Source organism: Oncorhynchus clarkii, chromosome 18, assembly GCF_045791955.1.
Source record: "Oncorhynchus clarkii lewisi isolate Uvic-CL-2024 chromosome 18, UVic_Ocla_1.0, whole genome shotgun sequence".
NCBI lineage: Eukaryota > Metazoa > Chordata > Actinopteri > Salmoniformes > Salmonidae > Oncorhynchus > Oncorhynchus clarkii.
The window spans coordinates 28270868-28289370 of record NC_092164.1 but is presented as its reverse complement, the minus strand read 5'-3'; the positions used below and the strand labels follow the sequence as shown (position 1 = coordinate 28289370).

Below are 18503 nucleotides of genomic sequence, written 5' to 3'. Positions count from 1 at the left end.
AACACCAAGCTATGTCAAGTATTTGAAGGGTTACACTTCATTTGGATAGTCCGGATAGTCCTGCTCTACAGATGATCATACTATCAAACCATCTGTTGACAAACAACTGCTTGCTATGGTTACAGTTAGGGTTAGGTTTAGAATAAGGGATGGTGTAAGGGTTAAGTTTAGGGTTAGGATAAAGGTTAGGGTTAGTAGATAGTTTAAACCCTCCTCCTCTTAGGAGCCCACTGGGTGTGAGTGGAAGAACAGAATAAAACCGTCAGAGGAGTTCAAATCCATGTCAGGGACTGGGTCAGTGGGTGGATGAATATTAGTAAATGAGAATCAAAGGGGAAATAGAGCATGGGAACATGACCACATTAGGCACATCAGCTAAATGAAATCCTCAACTTTATGGGCCATTTACAATAATTGAAATGGAAATATGCCTTTGAACTTTATAATGTCCAGGTTCGTAGACGTACTTCAAATTATTACTCTTAGCTTCTTGAAGACCGAAGGGACTCAACAATGCATCTCTACTGAATCCTGTTCTGGGCAGTTTGTTTTGACTCCAGGTGATTTTATCTGCATTGGTCCTTCTCCATGTCGTCTTTGGCCGGTTAACCTTTCTTTTTTTGCCATGTCCAGCCACTTTAATCTCAAACAGTCACTGTGCAATCTAATTTAGCTTGTGTACAATGGCAATGATTTCCGATATTGTCTTTTGTGACTGCAATGCACAGTCACTCTTCTCCACTACATTTATGGGGTCAGACTTTTTTTTCCAGAGCAAATTCCCTAGCCTGTCTCAATGTCGCACAGCATCAGCCTCACCTGCACCCCGCTATCGTTAGCAATTCCACAATGAGTGTATGTCACCCGGCAAACCGTCTCGGCAGTGACCACGGGTCAGCGGTCTCTCAGGCTGCATTACCTTCGCCACGTGACACCGGCCCATCCAGCTGTGTCTCAACACAGGCTCCGACCAGTCAGTTGAACTGGGTCATTGAGCTTTCACACAATATTAAGGCCTCGGCCTGAACGTCCAGTGCCCACGCACAGACTGACCGGCCACATGAACCCCACTGTCACAAGTGTAGATGCTGTTTCAAAAGCTTGACCCAGTAACACCACTCTATGCATGGTCGGGTCATCCCTAGTACTCGCGTTCTCTCACATCAGAAAAGTTGGACACTGGAAGAGACAGACGATTGGCTGATTCAGGGCCAGTTTGCGCCGTACTTTAGTTTGTGCCGTACTTTAATACTGTAAATGGGGCTGTAGAGTTCACACGCTACTGCAGGCTTTTTGACGGGCTCTTCAATACTGTATGTTCATTAGATATGTTTCAATGTAGGATGGATCACTCGTCATTGCCATGACTCTTAATATTCATGCTAACCCCGAAAGTATAAAGGGTGATTCCATCCCAGCGTGGTCCGAAAATGTTTTTGGTATATCAGATTGTTCTGGAAACTCTTTGTTTTTTTGTATTCAGCTTAAAAAAAATACCATGACTTAAGCTCTTTTTATACCAATACATGATACAGACATCATCTTGGTGCCATTATACTCCTTATAATGTGCGCAAAAATATGGAGTATGTCTAGATTAAGGGGGTAAACATTATAAAATGTAAATCAAATTGGGATTAAGAAAAATCCCTAACCCACAAATCTTTTTTCTTTTTTTCACAAAATGAAAATCACAGTGCAGTTATCACAAAACATATGATTTTCTGTCTTATAGCCTAACTAGACTATAGGCCATAAAGGCCAGGGGAAAGTTTTGTCATTTAAAAGGTTTTTAATATATATTTTTTATTTTACCTTTATTTAACTTGGCAAGTCAGTTAAGAACAAATTCTTCTTTACAATGATGGCTTACACACCGGCCCAACCCGGACGACGCTGTGCCAATTATTTTGGAGTCGACTATCCGCCACAACATCAGTGTTGTTAATAGTTGGAAGAATAGCAGAGAAAGGCAAGTGACAGCAGCAAAGTCCTTTATTGCAATACTTTGAGAAGTTAAATGTGAAGAAAATGCAAACTTTGCAAGGTGGAATTGAGGTACGGTAATGGTAGTACAGGTGCAATGTTTTACCATCTGAAAGGGATGCACTGTAAGAGCCAAACTGTTTCTGGCAGCACCACAGCTGCATTGTGATTTCACATGGCATTTCATACATTTTTCTTATCGTTTTAACTGAAATTTTACAGAAGTATATTATTGCCCCACCCCTACAAAATAAGCTAATCTAAAAAGTGTACTTTTGAGATATTCATATTAATATTTTGAATGTTGAATAAATTGTCAAATTCTATTTCAGAATCTAAACATACTCCATATTTTAGAGCACAGTACAGTATAAGGAGCATAATGACACCAAGATGTTGTCTATATCATGTACGGTTCAAGGATCACGGATCATAGGGTCTTACTTCGGAAAGTATTCAGACCCTTTGACTTTTTCCATTTAGGACGTTACAGCCTTATTCTAAAATGTATTACATTGTTTTTTCCCCCTCATCAATCTACACAATACCCCATAATGACAAATGAAAAATCATTTTTTTTGTTTACATTTTTGCTAATTTATTTAAAAAAAACTGATATCACATTTACTAAAGTATTCAGAACCTTTACTCAGTACTTTGTTGAAGCACCTTTGGCAGCATTGTCTTGGTTGTGTGCTTGGGGTTATTTTCCTGTTGGAAGGTGAACCATTACCCCAGTCTGAGGTGCTGAGCGCTCTGGAGCAGGTTTTCATCAAGCATCTCTGTATTTTGCTCCATTCATCTTTCCCTTGATCCTGACTAGCCTCCCAGTCCTTGCCGCTGACCAACATCCCCACAGCATGATGCTGCCACCATGCTTCACCATAGGGATGGTGCCAGGTTTCCTCCAGACTTGACGCTTGGCATTCAGGCCTAATTGCCTAATTGGTGGAGTGCTGCAGAGATGTTTGTCCTTCTGGAAGGTTTTCCCATCCCCACAGAGGAGCTCTATAGCCACTCCTCAGTAAAAGTCCAATGACAGTCCACTTGGAGTGACCATCGGGTTCTTCGTCACCTCCCTGACCAAGGCCCTTTTCCCTTGATTGCTCAGTTTGGCCTGGTGACTAGCTCTTGGAATAGTCTTGGTGGTTCCAAACTTCTTCCATTTAAGAATGATGGAGGCCACTGTGTTCCTGGGGACCTTCAATGCTGTAGAAATGTTTTGGTACCCTTCCCCAGATCTATGCCTAGTCACAATCCTGTCTCTGAGCTCTACGGACAATTACTTTGACTTCATGGCTTGGGGGATCTTACAGTACATAGACAGGTGTGTGCCTTTCCAAATCATGTCCAATCAATTTAATTACGTCAATGTATAGAAGCATCTCAAGGATGATCAATGGATACAGGATGCACCTAGGCTGAATTTCGAGTCTCATAGCAAAGGGTCAGAATACTTGTGTAAATAAGGTATTTCTGTTTGATGTTTATTAAATTAGCAAACATTTCCAAAAATCTGTTTTGGCTTTTTCATTATGGGGTATTGTGTGTAAATTGATGAGGATTTTTTTATTTTTTATTTAATCCATATTAACACAACACTGTATTTAACACAATCTGGAACAAGTCAATGGGTCTGAACGGGCCTAAAATTGGCACTTTCACCAACAACAACAAAAAATATGTCTTGTGAATCAAATGTAAAAAAGCAGGTCAAAAATACTTCCCCCCAATTAAGTTTGTATGTGAGAAGTGCCAGAACAATCTGACATACCCAAAATATTTTCGGGCGATGCTCGGATGGGACCGACCAAAAATTGTATAATGTTTGATGTATTTTTTTTCTCATGAGGTTACCTATCCATTGCGTGGGAAGTTTCCTTTGCTTGTCGTTGTTGTGCTACTAGATATATCCTGTGTTCAGGGATCTAACAGTTATGTAGTCCGATAGGTCAAATCTTTTGTCGAGCTGCTTACATGTAGGACTTCTGTTTTGAATGTTGTATATTTTAATCTAGTGTGCTTTGCAATTCCAATTTACTGGGAGGTACTAGGGTTGGAAATTGCCAGGGACCTCACAATACAATATTATCATGATACTTAAGTGCCGATATGATATGTATTGTGATTCTCAAGATTTTACAGTACCAGTCAAAAGTTTGGACACACCTACTCATTGAAGGGTTTTTCTTTGTTTTACTATTTTCTAGTAATAGTGAAGACATCAAAATGATGATATTCCACATATGGAATAATGTAGTAACCCAAAAAGTGTTAAAGTAGCCTTGATTAAAGCTTTGCACACGCTTGGCATTCTCTCAACCAGCTTCACCTGGAATTATTTTCCAACAGTCGAAGGAGTTCCCACATATGCTGAGCACTTGTTGTCTGCTTTTCCTTCACTCTGCGGTCCAACTCATCCCAAACCATATCAATTGGGTTGAGGTCAGGTAATTGTGGAGGCCAGGTCATCTGATGCAGCACTCCATCACTCTCCTTCTTGGTCAATAGCCCTTACACAGCCTGGAGGTGTGTTGGGTCATTGTCCTGTTGAAAAACAAATGATAGTCCTATTAAGCAAAAAAACAGATGGGCTGGCGTATTGCTGCAGAATTTTGTGGTAGCCATGCTGGTTAAGTGTGCCTTGAATTCTAAATACATCACTGACAGTGTCACAAGCAAAGTAACCCCACACCATCTCACCCCCTTCTCCATGCTTCACAGTCGGAACCACACATGCGGAGATAATCTGTTCACCTACTCTGCATCTCACAAAGACTGTGTTTGGACTCATCAGACCAAAGGACAGATTTCCTTCGGTCTAATGGCCATTGCTCATGTTTCTTGGCCCAAGCAAGTCTCTTCTTCTTATTGGTGTCCTTTAGTAGTTGTTTCTTTGCAGCAATTCAACCATGAAGACCTGATTCACACAGTCTCCTCTGAACAATTGATGTTGAGATGTGTCTGTTTCTTGAACTCTGTGAAGCATTTATTTGGGATGCAATCTGAGGTGCAGTTAACTCTAATGAACTTATCTTCTGCAGCAGAGGTAACTCTGGTTCTTCCTTTCTTGTGGTGGTCCTCATGAGAGCAAGTTTCAACATATCGCTTGATGGTTTTTGCGACTGCAAAAAGAAGAAGAACTTAAAAAACGTATTGAAATTTTACGGATTGACTGACCTTTATGTATTAAAGTAATGATGGACTGTCATTTTTCTTTGCGTGTTTGAGCTGTTCTTGCCATAATATGGACTTGGTCTTTTACCAAATATTCTGTATACCACCCCTACCTTGTCATAACACAAATGATTGGCTCAAAGCATTAAGAAGGAAAGAAATAACACAAATTAAAGTTTGACAAGGCACACCTGTTAATTGAAAAGCATTCCAGACTACCTCTCGAAGCAAGTTGAGAGAATGCCAAGAGTGTACAAAGCTGTCATCAAAGCAAAGGGTGGCTACTTTGAAGAATCTCAAATATAAATATATTTTGATTTGTTTAACACTTTTTTGGTTACTACACTATATGTGTTATTTAATAGTATTGATATCTTCAATAATATAAGTGCTGAAAAGGGTGGCAGGTAGCATAGCGGTGAAGAGTGTTGGGCCAGTATCCCGAAAGGTTACTGGCCAAGCCGACTAGGTGAGCAAGGCACTTAACCCTAATTGTTCCTGTGAGTCGCTCTGGATAAGAGCACCTTCTAAATGACTAAAATGTAAATGTAAAATGTGTGAAAACAAATTGCCTCTCTATTTAAAATTGATTGATAGATCCACTAATATGATTCCAATATGGATGATGTATAGTTGTTCGGCTCAAGCTTAGGATATGCATGCCCCTCAGAATGCTACCTGTCAAGGGAGCATGTACTGTTGAAATGGAGCCGACCTGCCATGCAGTGACGAGACAGCCACTAGAGAACGCTGCACGGGCCATGTTGGGTTTCCATGGAAACAAATTAAATTCAAAGGAGATGGGTAGGAGGATGATAAGGTAGGGGGGGAAGAGACAGTGTATCAGAATGTTAGCAGAGATGGGCAAATCATATAATAAGATTCTTATTAAAAAAAAGTTGGCGTCTGTGAAATCCAAAGAATCTAGGACTCCTTCATAGCCATGTTATTTTTTAATCAACCCTTCTGAACACTGCATCCCCAAAGTCTCTATCTGCTAACACTGCTCAATCTCCTTTCATCCTTAAACAGACAATACTTAGTGATATTTGTTGAATGACACTTATATGTTCACATATGAGAATAGATCAGATTCGACAGGCGAATGCAGTCACAGCTAAAGATGAGTTGAATCTTCTTGTTGTTCATCTTTCCCGGGATTTGGTGCTTAAAGGTGCTTAAAGTACTGGAATGCCTTGAAAATCTGACATTTTCTCAAATTGGTATTTGAAAGGTGAGAAATTGATAAAATATGTATTTGAAAAATATTTGAAAAATGTGTTGGTCTTGCAAATTAATTTCCAGGCAGACTACCAAATTGTATTTCCTAACATATTTTGCGCTCTGGTTGCCAGGCGAGCTCGCTCATTCCAGCCAAAACTGGCACTCAGCCAGGCAGGCACAGAACTGACTGATGAGTCGCCGGAAAATGCCACATCAATAGCTAAAATGCCGGGCTGTTGTTGATTTAATCCTGCCTGGCAGGATATTGATGTTTATGAATGTGTTTTGCCAGACCCAACCAGGAATGTAGTGGAGGGTAAACGCCTTTCACGCACCTTTTCATTTGTGACTTACCTCGACTCTTGCCATGTCAACAGACATTACCTAAACAAAGCCCCCCTCACTCTCGGAGAATGAGTTTACAACTGGTAAATAGTTGCAGACTTTTCAGTCAGATGTCAACCTAGCTAGCTAGGTAGCGCAAGGGCTTTGGCTGTTAGCCAGATAGCTAGCTATAACGAGCTGGATAGAAGGATGAAGTTAGAAGCTAATGTTGAATGGAGCTTGACGTCAGCGGGTGCAGTTGACTGAAATTAACCTAGCTATAATCAAAATATGGGCTACTATAAGTTGTCATAACAAAATGCATTTATTTTCAGAAAGTAGTGAGACAGACAGTGGGGAATCAGGCTGCAATGGAGGCAAATGAGATGCAAAGAGAGGTTAGTAGTATACAGTGGTTCCCAAACTTGGGGTCTGGGATCCATGTGGGGTCCCCTGAAATGTAACCTGAGAGAATCTTAAATCTTCTCAAACACATGAATGACTTGTTTCTCTTCAAATGGGAGTAGATTTCAGCTAAGGGCCTTTTACACTGTCAGCATTCACTTTCAGGTCATTCTGTGTTGGGACAGCCTGTGGTGAAATGTAAAGACAATTTTAATATTATCATGTCCACTGAACAAAAATATAAATGCAACATGCAACAATTTCTAAGATTTTAGTTACAGTTCATATTAGGAAATATGTACTGAACATCAGCAGTACTGACTTACCACTTATGTATGTAGTAAATTGGTTGGAAACTTTGATTGTTGAGTAGATTTTGTAAGGGAGTGATGAATAGTCAGTAGTCGCCACCACAGAACACCCGGTGGCGACTACAAACAATTGCACAATAGGAACTATTACAAATTGATGGTCCTTGAAAATAAATATTACTTGCTTGAAAAAGTACTATAACCTTTTCATGTGTGAGTTCCAAATATCTCTAACGGTCACCCCAGCGTGAGTTTTTTTATGCACGTAATGTTAGAACGTTCTCTCCATTCCAGAAAGTAATTGTTATGTAACAGTACATTTAATCCGCACTGCCCTCAAACCAAAGCACACAGCTTGTTTTTATTCATAGGCTGTTTTCAACTTGTCAATTTCAAATTATTTTCTAACAAGTTTTTTATTTTTTCTAAGGCCAGTTTGAATTGAGGTGTGTTCCACCTCATTCATTCACATAAAAGTAGTCATTTTAACTTTTGCAGACCAATTCATTTTTTGGACATTTCTGACCCGGACAAAATTCCCCAAACACTTCCCAATTGTTTGTGCAGTTCAAGTCTGCAGACATTTGCTCATCTGCCGTCCTGCATACTGTAACGGTTTTCTTCATCTGAAGGAGAGGCGGACCAAAATGCAGCGTGGTGGTTATTCATGCTTTTAATAAAGACAACTATACTTGAAATAACTAACAAAACAAGAAATGTGAAAACTCAAAACAGCCCTATCTGGTGCAAACACAGAGACAGGAACAATCACCCACAAACGCACAGTGAAACCCAGGCTACCTAAGTATGATTGTCAGTCAGAGACAACTAATGACACCTGCCTCTGATTGAGAACCATACTAGGCCGAAACATAGAAATACCCAAATCATAGAAAAACAAACATAGACTGCCCACCCAACTCACACCCTGACCATACTAAATAAATACAAAACAAAGGAAATAAGGTCAGAACGTGACACATACACGTGTTCATATTTGTCATCTGTTGCCTGCATCGCAGTCAAAGTTGTTTTCGTTACCAATAATAACTTTGGAAATGTGTGTGTTTCAAAGTAAGTGCCTTATTACTTTATAATCGTTTTTGCGTGTCGTGTTATGTCGTTTCTACTGTAGCATAATATTTTTGTGTATATTCCTTATTATCGCGGACACGCGGGGTAACGTTACTCATTTTATAACCTTCATGGTGTTATATTCAATCGTGCTTATGTAGCTAGTTACATTATTCTATTTTCTCTGTAAAACAATGCTAATTGCGTCAGAGAATTATTGGCTTGTTGTATTTTGAAGCTACCCTGGAAAAATATATTCTTATACCACTTGGTTGTTTTCTGAGTGCATTCCACAAAGCTGTTTATCATGTCTGCCTTAACCACTGCCCCCATTTTTAGGTTATACTCAAGCACAGAGTCAGTCTGGTTTGATTCTCTCTCCCGTCAGGTGGTCCACCTTCCCTGTGGCCAACATGGTTGCTGTATGGACAGTGGAGAGGACATGGATGTTTTGTTTGTCAGGCCACTTTACTGCCAGCTGTTAACATTTTTTATTTTGTATAACGGGTCATTTAGGATGGCAGTAACATTGTTGATGAAATGCAGTCATCGCAGCAGTACTAGGAAGCAATCTTGGGAAAAGAGGGTGACAAAGAAGGGAGTTGCAAACGTAGGATCTGTGCTCCAGAATTCTCTTAGGGAGTTCTTCTTTACTATCTCCATGAGAAGGACTGTCACCAGGAAGGTATACATTTCACTAATTGTGGTTGTCCCCCCCACTCCTGGCTCTCTCTTCTCCTGTAGCTCCAAGGCAAAGTGATTGGTCTCTGCTATGTCTCCCACCAGCTCCTCTGTCAGAAACAATTTGAAGCACTCTGCCTCAGATGGAAATGGCAAGGGGTGTTGCACTCCAGACGGGGACTCATCAAAGCAAACAGCAGGGCCAGGAGGGGTGAAATGGCTGACGGCCTTCCAGCTACCACAGAACTCCTGTACTTCATCCACTGTCGGTCTGCCTTCATCACCACCAGGATCTTCAAAGGGATCAGGGACTTTGTCAGTGGACAAGGGGTCCTCAGATTCAGGGTTCTCAATGGCAGCTCCTCACTGTCAGAATCTGATTCCTGACTTTCAGACTCATATATTTTTTCCAGCATGTCCGCATTTGTGAGTTGTCTCCTTTTGAAAGACATTGCTAATGCTACAGCTTAGCTCACTAGCTAGATACATAAACAACAACACTGAATGGCTCAGAGAGGGAGTGAGAGGTTACGTGATTGACTGCCAGCATCCAACCATTTGTATCAATAAATCACTATCAGAAAATGTTTTGTGGGGTAATTATTGATATATTTACTGTTTTATTCACATGTTTTTCATTTACCAGTGATAAATCATGCATTCCAATTCTTGCATAGATTGTAATGGGCACATAGTATGTGTGTAAAATACTTTTTTGAAGGTTGTACTGATTATGAGGATCTAAGCTTATTCCAACTACTGTATGTGTGGAGCAATGTTTGTTGACATACAATGCATTCTGGGTTTCACGTAATTGTCTGTCGGACCAAAGATGCTATAACAAAATGAGGCGAGTAAGGGTTCACTCATTTTTTGAGAACTTCAGGAAGTGAATGGTGGGATGTGAATGATGGTAGACGACACACCCCTTCAACATGCATACTATAAACAAACCAAACTCATCTTGTCTTCTCTTATTATCTTTGGTTTCTGTAAGTAAAAAAAGCATGGCTGCACGCTGAAACTCATCATCATCGGATTACTTAGCTAATTCATGTTGTAGTTTATGTCAGCCGAGAGTTAGAAAATATGACCGCTTGTGTTGCGTCAATCTTTCCTCACTTAGCCCTAGGACAAATGTAGGCTACATTTTTCTGGTTTGGATGATTGTGTTATGCTATAGATACTTCTGTGAATAAATAAGCGTTCTAATCACACCGGTGTGATCGTACGCTTCTGGGACCACTGTAGAACGATCACACCCATGTGATGGTACATGGGAAAGGGTTAAACTCCTTTAATTTGACTTGCCACTGTTTGTACGAACCCTGAGCCAAGCATCCTTTGTTCTAACTGTCATTCGCTGGGGCTCCCTCACTGATGCCTTGGCTGCATGCAAACACAGTCATTTCTCTCTCAGAAGAGTGAGAAACCCACAGCAGTTGAGATGGATTCCCCGCGACAATAGCGTGAGAAAAAGGCCACCATGAATAATAGAGGAGGCCATCAAGTGATAATGGCGACAGAGAACAGAGCTCATTAACGACGAGGGACAAACTGCAAAGGAGAGGAGAACTTCACTTTTTTGGCTTTTTTGTCAGCATGTTGTTCCCTAAAGACGAGAAAATATTCAGCTGCCTAGCAACTGTTGTAGGCTCTATTTAACGGGTTCTACAATAAATAAGTTAGAATTAGTGGTCAGTGATCATTGTCCGCTGCGACTATTGTGTTTGTGTCAGTGAAATGATCCAAAGAGTAAAAAAATGTATGCACACTCAAAAATGCGAACAAACACACACAAATACGAGAATGTGTGTACATGTGCGCACACAGACACACGCTCCATCAAACAAACAATGCATGTTAATGTCTTTCCAACTTCCGAGGCTCAAACGTTTCATGTGTCCTGGTGGAGTAGCTCATTTCAAATGGTAATCAGAAATGAAGAGATCCATCCAGTTCTGAGAGCAGTGCTCTGCCTCCTCTCAGCTCTTCATAACACAATAATCGCTCGCCGTCAGAGCCACCCATGACGCCCATTGTCTTCGGGCATCCATGGTGCAGTGGCGGGAGCCAGCACCATCTCCCACTCCGCCGAAAACAAATTACGATCCACAAACAACAGCAGAAACTGGAAACAGCCAACAAAAGACAGAGGAGGTAAAGGGAGGGGACACATTTGAGCATCGCGCAAAGCCAGTAGGGGCCAGGTATTCTCTCACAGATGTTAGCACGTTAGCATGGTAAAGCTTGCCAGTCACTCATTGTAGGAAGAACGCCTCTTCTGAGTATAGCACAATGGTTAAACAACAGCCAGATAATGCTAGGCTGCAGCCATCCAACCACCATTTTGTATACAGGATAACTGACTGAATAAAGAGAGGGAAAAGGAAAAATAAATGACAACAAAATGACTTTGTCATGGCAAGTCTCATCCGTAGATCAGATGGGAATAGGTTGGAAACTTGCTTACGCTCAGTACGTCTATTATGAAGACTTGAGTATATTGACACACTTTCTAAAGCAATGCTCTTGTTTGCTCCATTATGTTCTACTGCTATTCATCAAAGGCTCTGTATGATACACTTCATATACCAAAACATCCTCCCCTCCCTTCCCTTGAGACCTGAATCGATTCAATTGGTAGCAAACGTCTTTGCAGGGAGTTTTTATTGGGGTCAAATATGTCAAAGTCTTCGCACAGTGATTCACATATGCCCAGTTATCTATCTTCCCGAGCATGACTCAGAACATTTCCACCTGCAACTTATCCGACAGGGACGCAATATAGTGCGTTACCCCTACGCCTCCTGACACACCCAGCCAGGGGTAGTGGAAGACTAGGTGGCCCATCAAATTTTAATGGCCGGTAGCTGGATCAAACAGGATACTGATATACGGCGGGAGAGTGTGTGTCATTAACTTGAATGAGCCAAGAGGAGGAGAGGAGTAAGGTACGTGAAGGGGGACACTTTCATGAGACCCCTTCCCCACTGATTTAGTGACAGACTGATTTAGTCAGTCAGCTCCTACAGCAGTTCATTAAAGTGAAATACCTGTGCCGGAGTTGAGCTTTGCTTTTATTCTAATCCCTCGCCTGTTTTTTTGATGACTTGGCAATGCATGATGGGTAAATGTATTTGGTCTATATTCCAACGTGTGCTATTGTCCTTTGTTTCACAACTGACTACTGATTACTATAGAACACCATTGTATAGTAGCTAGTCAGTTGGTATTCATAGTAAATGTTTTTGTTCGATATCTTGACATGTGCTTTGTTTTTCTGCTCTACAATATGCCAGGCTGTAGGTACACAATCATTGCTAAGTATTCTGAACAAAAATATAAACGCAGCGATTTTACTGAGTTACAGTTCATATCATTAAATCAGTCATTTGAAATAAATTGAATAAATTAATGATGCCCTAATCTATGGATTCCATGACTGGGCAGGAGCGCATCCATTGGGAGGGAATATCCTCCCCCCCTTTTGGTAGAGAAATTAACATTAAATTATCTGGCAATAGCTCTGGTGGACATTCCTGCAGTCAGCATGCCAATTGCACGCTCCCTCAAAACTTCCGACGGCTGTGGAATTGTGTTGTGTGACAACTTTTATTGTCCCCCCTTTTATTGTCTCCAGCACAAGGTGCACCTGTGTAATGGTCATGCTGTTTAATCAGCTTCTTGATATGTCTTGGCATTTGAGAGAAATAAACATTTGGAAGAAAAACATTTTGTGCATATGGAACATTTCTTGGATCTTTTAATTCAGCTCATGAAACATGGAACCAAAACTTTACATGTTGCGTTTATATTTTTGTTCGGTATAGTTCGTGAGTAGCAAAATGATAACAGTAATAGTATGTAGGCCTATTTATTGTAGCAGATTTGAGTGTTTAGCCTAGTTTCTGCCTGAAACTTTCTTCCGTTTTCACCTTCTATTTTCCTATGAATGTATTTTAATTTCCTTCTTTGGTATATTCCCCAGATTCACTTTAATTAAATTCAAACAAACAATATAATACACATTTAATTTGCAAATTAGACAGTTTTCCAGTTACCATCATGAATATGCTAATGCTTAAACTGGAGGATATGTTGTCTTTTGAGTGTCGGTGGTGACAATTATCTAAGTCATTGGTACCAAGAGAAATATTGTACTGTGTGTGTGTGTATGTATGTGCACGTGTGTGCATACATGCATGCATTTGTATGTGCCCACATGTATGTATGTGAACATAATTCCATGGTTGAGAGTGTGTGTGTGTATTTATATGTGTGTGTGCGCTCGCATCCATATGCATGTGTTTGCATACCTTTATCTCAAATAGGATCCTGGAGTATATATTTATTTGACAATGGTAATTGAAAGCCATGCTGTGTGTAGTCTATGTATGCAGATGCACCCGTTCCTCCAATCCATCAGAGAGAGTGGAGGAGAAGGGAGAGAGAGAGATAGGAAGGAGGGATGAGGCACTCGTCCGTGCGCTCAGACTCCTATATTATGTGCCTACCAGAGCACCAGCAGCAGCCGCTCACACATCATACACACACTCCACTGAGCCACTGCATTCAATATACTGGGCATATGCATGCACACACACACACATTGAAGAATAATGATGTGCATCTGATCTGAATACATTCCGATGGAAATACATATACGTGACTTACACTACCATTCAAAAGTTTGGCGTTGCTTAGGAATGTCCTTGTTTTTGAAAGAAAACCCAAAAAAATTCCATTACAATAACATTACATTGATCAGAAATACAGTGTAGACATTGTTAAAGTTGTAAATGACTATTGTAGCTGGAAACGACAGATTTTTTATGGAATATTTACATAGGCGTACAGAGGCCCATTATCAGCAAACATCACTCCTGTGTTCCAATGGCACGGTGTGTTAGCTAATCCAAGTTTATCATTTTAAAAGGCTAATTGATCATTAGAAAAGCCTTTTGTAATTATGTCAGCACAGCTGAAAACTGTTGTTCTGATTAAAGAACCAATAAAACTGGCCTTCTTTAGACTAGTTGAGGATCTGGAGCATCTGTGGGTTCAATTACAGGTTCTAAATGGCCAGAAACAAAATAACTTTCTTCTGAAACTCGTCAGTCTATTCATGTTCTGAGAAATGAAGGCTATTCCATGCAAGAAATTGCCAAGAAACCAAAGATCTCGTACAAAGCTGTGTACTACTCCCTTCACAGAACAGCGCAAACGGGCTCTAACCAGAATAGAAAAGGGAGTGGGAATCCCCAGTGCACAACTGAGCAAGAGGACAAGTACAATAGAATGTCTAGTTTGAGAAACAGACGCCTCACAAGTCCTTAACTGGCAGCTTCATTAAACAGTACCCACAAAACACCAATCTCAACGTCAACAGTGAAGAGGCGACTCCGGGATGATGGCTTTCTAGACAAAGTTGCAAATAAAAAGTCATATCTCAGACTGGCCAATAACAGAAAAGATTAAGATGGGCAAAAGAACACAGACACTGGACATTGGAAAATTGGAGAAAAAAAAATATGGACAGATAAATCTAAGTTTGTTGTTCGGATCACAAAGAAGAACATTTGTGAGATGCAAAAAAAAAATGAAAATATGCTGGAGGAGTGCTTGACGCCATCTGTCAAGCATGATGGAGGCAATGTGATGGTCTGGGGGTGCTTTGGTGGTGGTAAAGTGGGAGATGTGTACAGGGTAAAAGGGATCTTGAAGAAGGAAGGCTGTCGATCCTTTTTGCAAAGCCATGCCATACCCTGTGGACGGCGCTTAATTGGAGCCAATTTCCTCCTACAACAGGACAATGACCCAAAGCACAGCTCCAAACTATACAATAACTATTTAGGGAAGACGCAGTCAGCTGGTATTCTGTCTATAATGGAGTGGCCAGCACAGTCACCGGATCTCAAACCTATTGAGCTGTTGTGGGAGCAGCTAGACCGTATGGTAAAAAGTGCCCATCAAGCCAATCTAACTTGTGGGAGGTGTTTCAGGAAGCATATGGTGAAATCTCTTAAGATAACCTCAACAAATTTACAGGTACAATGCCAAAGGTTCGCAAGGCTGTAATTTCTGAAAATTGAGGATTCTTTGACGAAAGCAAAGTTTGAAGGACACAATTATTATTTCAATTTTAAAAAATCATTATTTATAACTTTGTCAACCTCATTCTCTTGACTATATGTCCTATTCATTTTGGAACTCGTTTCATGTATGTGTTCAAGGAAAACAAGGACCTTTCTAACTTTTGAACGGTAGTGTACATAGAATGTAATGTATAGTCTGAACACATCCATATACAGCACATATCCAAGTATGCATGCTCCCACACTCATTCTCTCTTTCTTTCTCTCTCTCTCTCTCTCTCTCCCCGCTCATACTCACAAAACCATTTGAAAAAGACCATTTCATTTGTAGTCCTTATGATTTGCCTTATGCAAAATTAAATGTCTCCTTTCCTCCTGTCCCAGCCCTTTCTGTCCCTTCTAATCCTCTCCCCACCCCTCTCCTCCTCTTCTCCCCTGCCCTGTCCCCACCTCTCCCCACCCCTCTCCTCCTCTTCTCCCCTGCTCCGTCCCCTCCTCTCCCCACCTCTCTCCTCCTCTTCTCCCCTGCCCTGTCCCCACCTCTCCCCTACCCTTTCCTCTGCTTCCCTGCCCCGTCCCCTCCTCTCCCCACCCCTCTCCTCCTCTTCTCCCCTGCCCTGTCCCCTCCTCTCCCCACCCCTCTCCTCCTCTTCTCCCCTGCCCTGTCCCCACCTCTCCCCTACCCTTTCCTCTGCTTCCCTGCCCGTCGCCTCCTCTCCCCACCCCTCTCCTCCTCTTCTCCCCTGCCCTGTCCCCACCTCTCCCCACCCCTCTCCTCCTCTTCTCCCCTGCCCTGTCCCCTCCTCTCCCCACCCCTCTCCTCCTCTTCTCCCCTGCCCTGTCCCCACCCCTCTCCTCCTCTTCTCCCCTGCCCTGTCCCCTCCTGTCCCAGCCCTTTCTGTCCCTTCTCATCCACTCCCCACCCCTCTGCTCCTCTTCTCCCCTGCCCTGTCCCCACCTCTCCCCTACCCTTTCCTTTCGCTTCCCTGCCCCGTCCCCTCCTCTCCCCTACCCTCTCCTCCTTTCCCCACCTGTCAGACTTTAGTAGCCTAGAGGAAGCCCCTGGCACAAAGACTGAGAACACAAAGGAATCTGCTATGGTTACATGGACAATATTTTACTTTCCTGTGGTCTTAAACCTGACCAGAGACAGGCTAAATATGTCCAGAGTGGTCACAAACAGTATGATTTTTTTTTTTGTAAGTAAAAATCACCCTGTGAGAAATCCCAAGAAAAACATTTTTATCATTCTTATTGATGCTACAACTATAACTGTATCTCTTGGTAGAGCATAGATGAAAATAAATACAACCTGAGAATAGAAATCCCCATTGTAATATTTTCTCAAAGGATGTGTCACCATCATACATGCACACAATGACCTTTACACAAGGACTCGGACATTGTGTGTGTGTGTGTGTGTGTGTGTGTGTGTGTGTGTGTGTACTTGCAGCCTACAGGGCTTGACATTAACTTTTTTAGCCACTTGTCCAGTAGACTTTATTATTTTACTTGTCTGAAATCTCAAGTCACTTGTCCCAACAAAAAAAAGGTCTATAACACCATTGGCAAAAAAATGTGACTGAAAATGTTGTTGTATGATGCAAGGAACCACTTCACAAAATACATCTCAGGGAAATCTTGACAGCATAGGAGTTACTTGTCAATTAAGCTATTCTAAGAATATATGTATTTTTACTTTGTCAGAATGTCATGGCCAGTATTGAATAGAGGAGAATCCTAGCCTATTTTGAGAGCTTGAGAGACTGTTTTACAACCAGAATATGCAGCATTGGTTTCATCAACTGTGCATCCATATCACCTGCGTGTTGGAAATGTGCGGTTATACACGAGTGCTGGTGGAAAGTTATTTTAGGACATGACATGACATTAATGCATGCTAAATAGTTAACTGGTGAGAACCACCCAAACAATAAACATTTTTGAATTGGCTCTCTACCCTGAGGGTACAAAACATTTATCTTTCCTTGACATATACTGACCAGGTGAATCCATGTGAAAGCTATGATCCCTCATTGAAGTCACTTTTTAAATCCACTAAAATCAGTGTAGGTGGAAGGGAGGAGACAGGTTAAAGATGGATTTGCTGCTGGGTTTTTCACACTCAACAGTTTTCCTGTGTGTATCTAGAATGGTCTATCCAGCCAACTTGACACAACTGTGAGACGCATTGGAGTTAACATGGGCCAGCATCCCTGTGGAATGCTTTCGACACCTCATAGAGACCATGCCATAACGAATTTAGGCTGTTCTGATGGCAAAAGGGTGCAACTCAATATTAGGAAGGTGTTCTTAATGTTTTGTATATTTTTGTAGTTATCTGCTACGCAAATGTCTCTCTCTGTCTCTTGCTTTCTCTCTCTCTTCTCTGGCAATGGCCCACTGGCACCTACGCATTCGATGCAACCGCCATGACTTTCCCAGGATTTTAATTGTTGACCAAAAATGACTGGGCAAATAACTCACTAACAATTATTATCAACAAATGTACAAACGTGACTAGGCTCGCTTTGATCTCAAAAACGCAGCTCACGTCTGCATGATTGAAAGACCACTTGTGACGTCAATGCAGGCCTACAATAATTTTATACAATAATTATAATTATGCGCTCTGCAGAGATTGGGACGACAGTGAGCCCAACATCACATCCGGAGGACACTTTGATCCGATCGGGTAGCCTAATTGTTTTATATTGTGATTTTTGTGTGATTTTTATTTATTTTTTGTTACTTGTCCATTCGGACAATTGTTAATGTTGAGCCCTGAGCCTATATTTGCAATCATACAATAATATATTTGATTGAAGCAACGGGTCTGGAAGTGATGACAGCAACTAGCTCTTTTTGTATTGTCTTGTCCCCCCTACACTGCTGTTGTCAACTCCACTTTAGTGCTGGGGAAATAGAGAGAAAGAGATAGATGGTGGGGTAGAGAGAGCGAGAATGGAGGGGAGAGCAAGAGAGAGAGGAGTGGTGATGAACATATTAGAGGGAGGAGAGAGCAAGGGTGAGGAGAGGGAACGAGAGAAGTAGAAAAGGAGAGAGGAGGAAAATTAGGAGTGGAATGAGAGGATACATGTTTCAGTGTGGGAGATAGTGGGATCTGGTCAGATATTCAGACCACTTCCCTTTTTCCACATTTTGTTATGTTACAGCCTTATTCTAAAATGTATAACATTTTTTTTTCCCCATCATCAATCTAC

General features: G+C 41.4%; 1 protein-coding gene across 2 annotated transcripts in view; it reads left to right on the top strand.

Moving 5' to 3' along the window:
• The window catches only part of LOC139373292 (neural cell adhesion molecule 2-like), a 424626-nt gene that overhangs the window by 232875 nt on the left and 173248 nt on the right, over positions 1–18503 (top strand). The window lies entirely within an intron of this gene.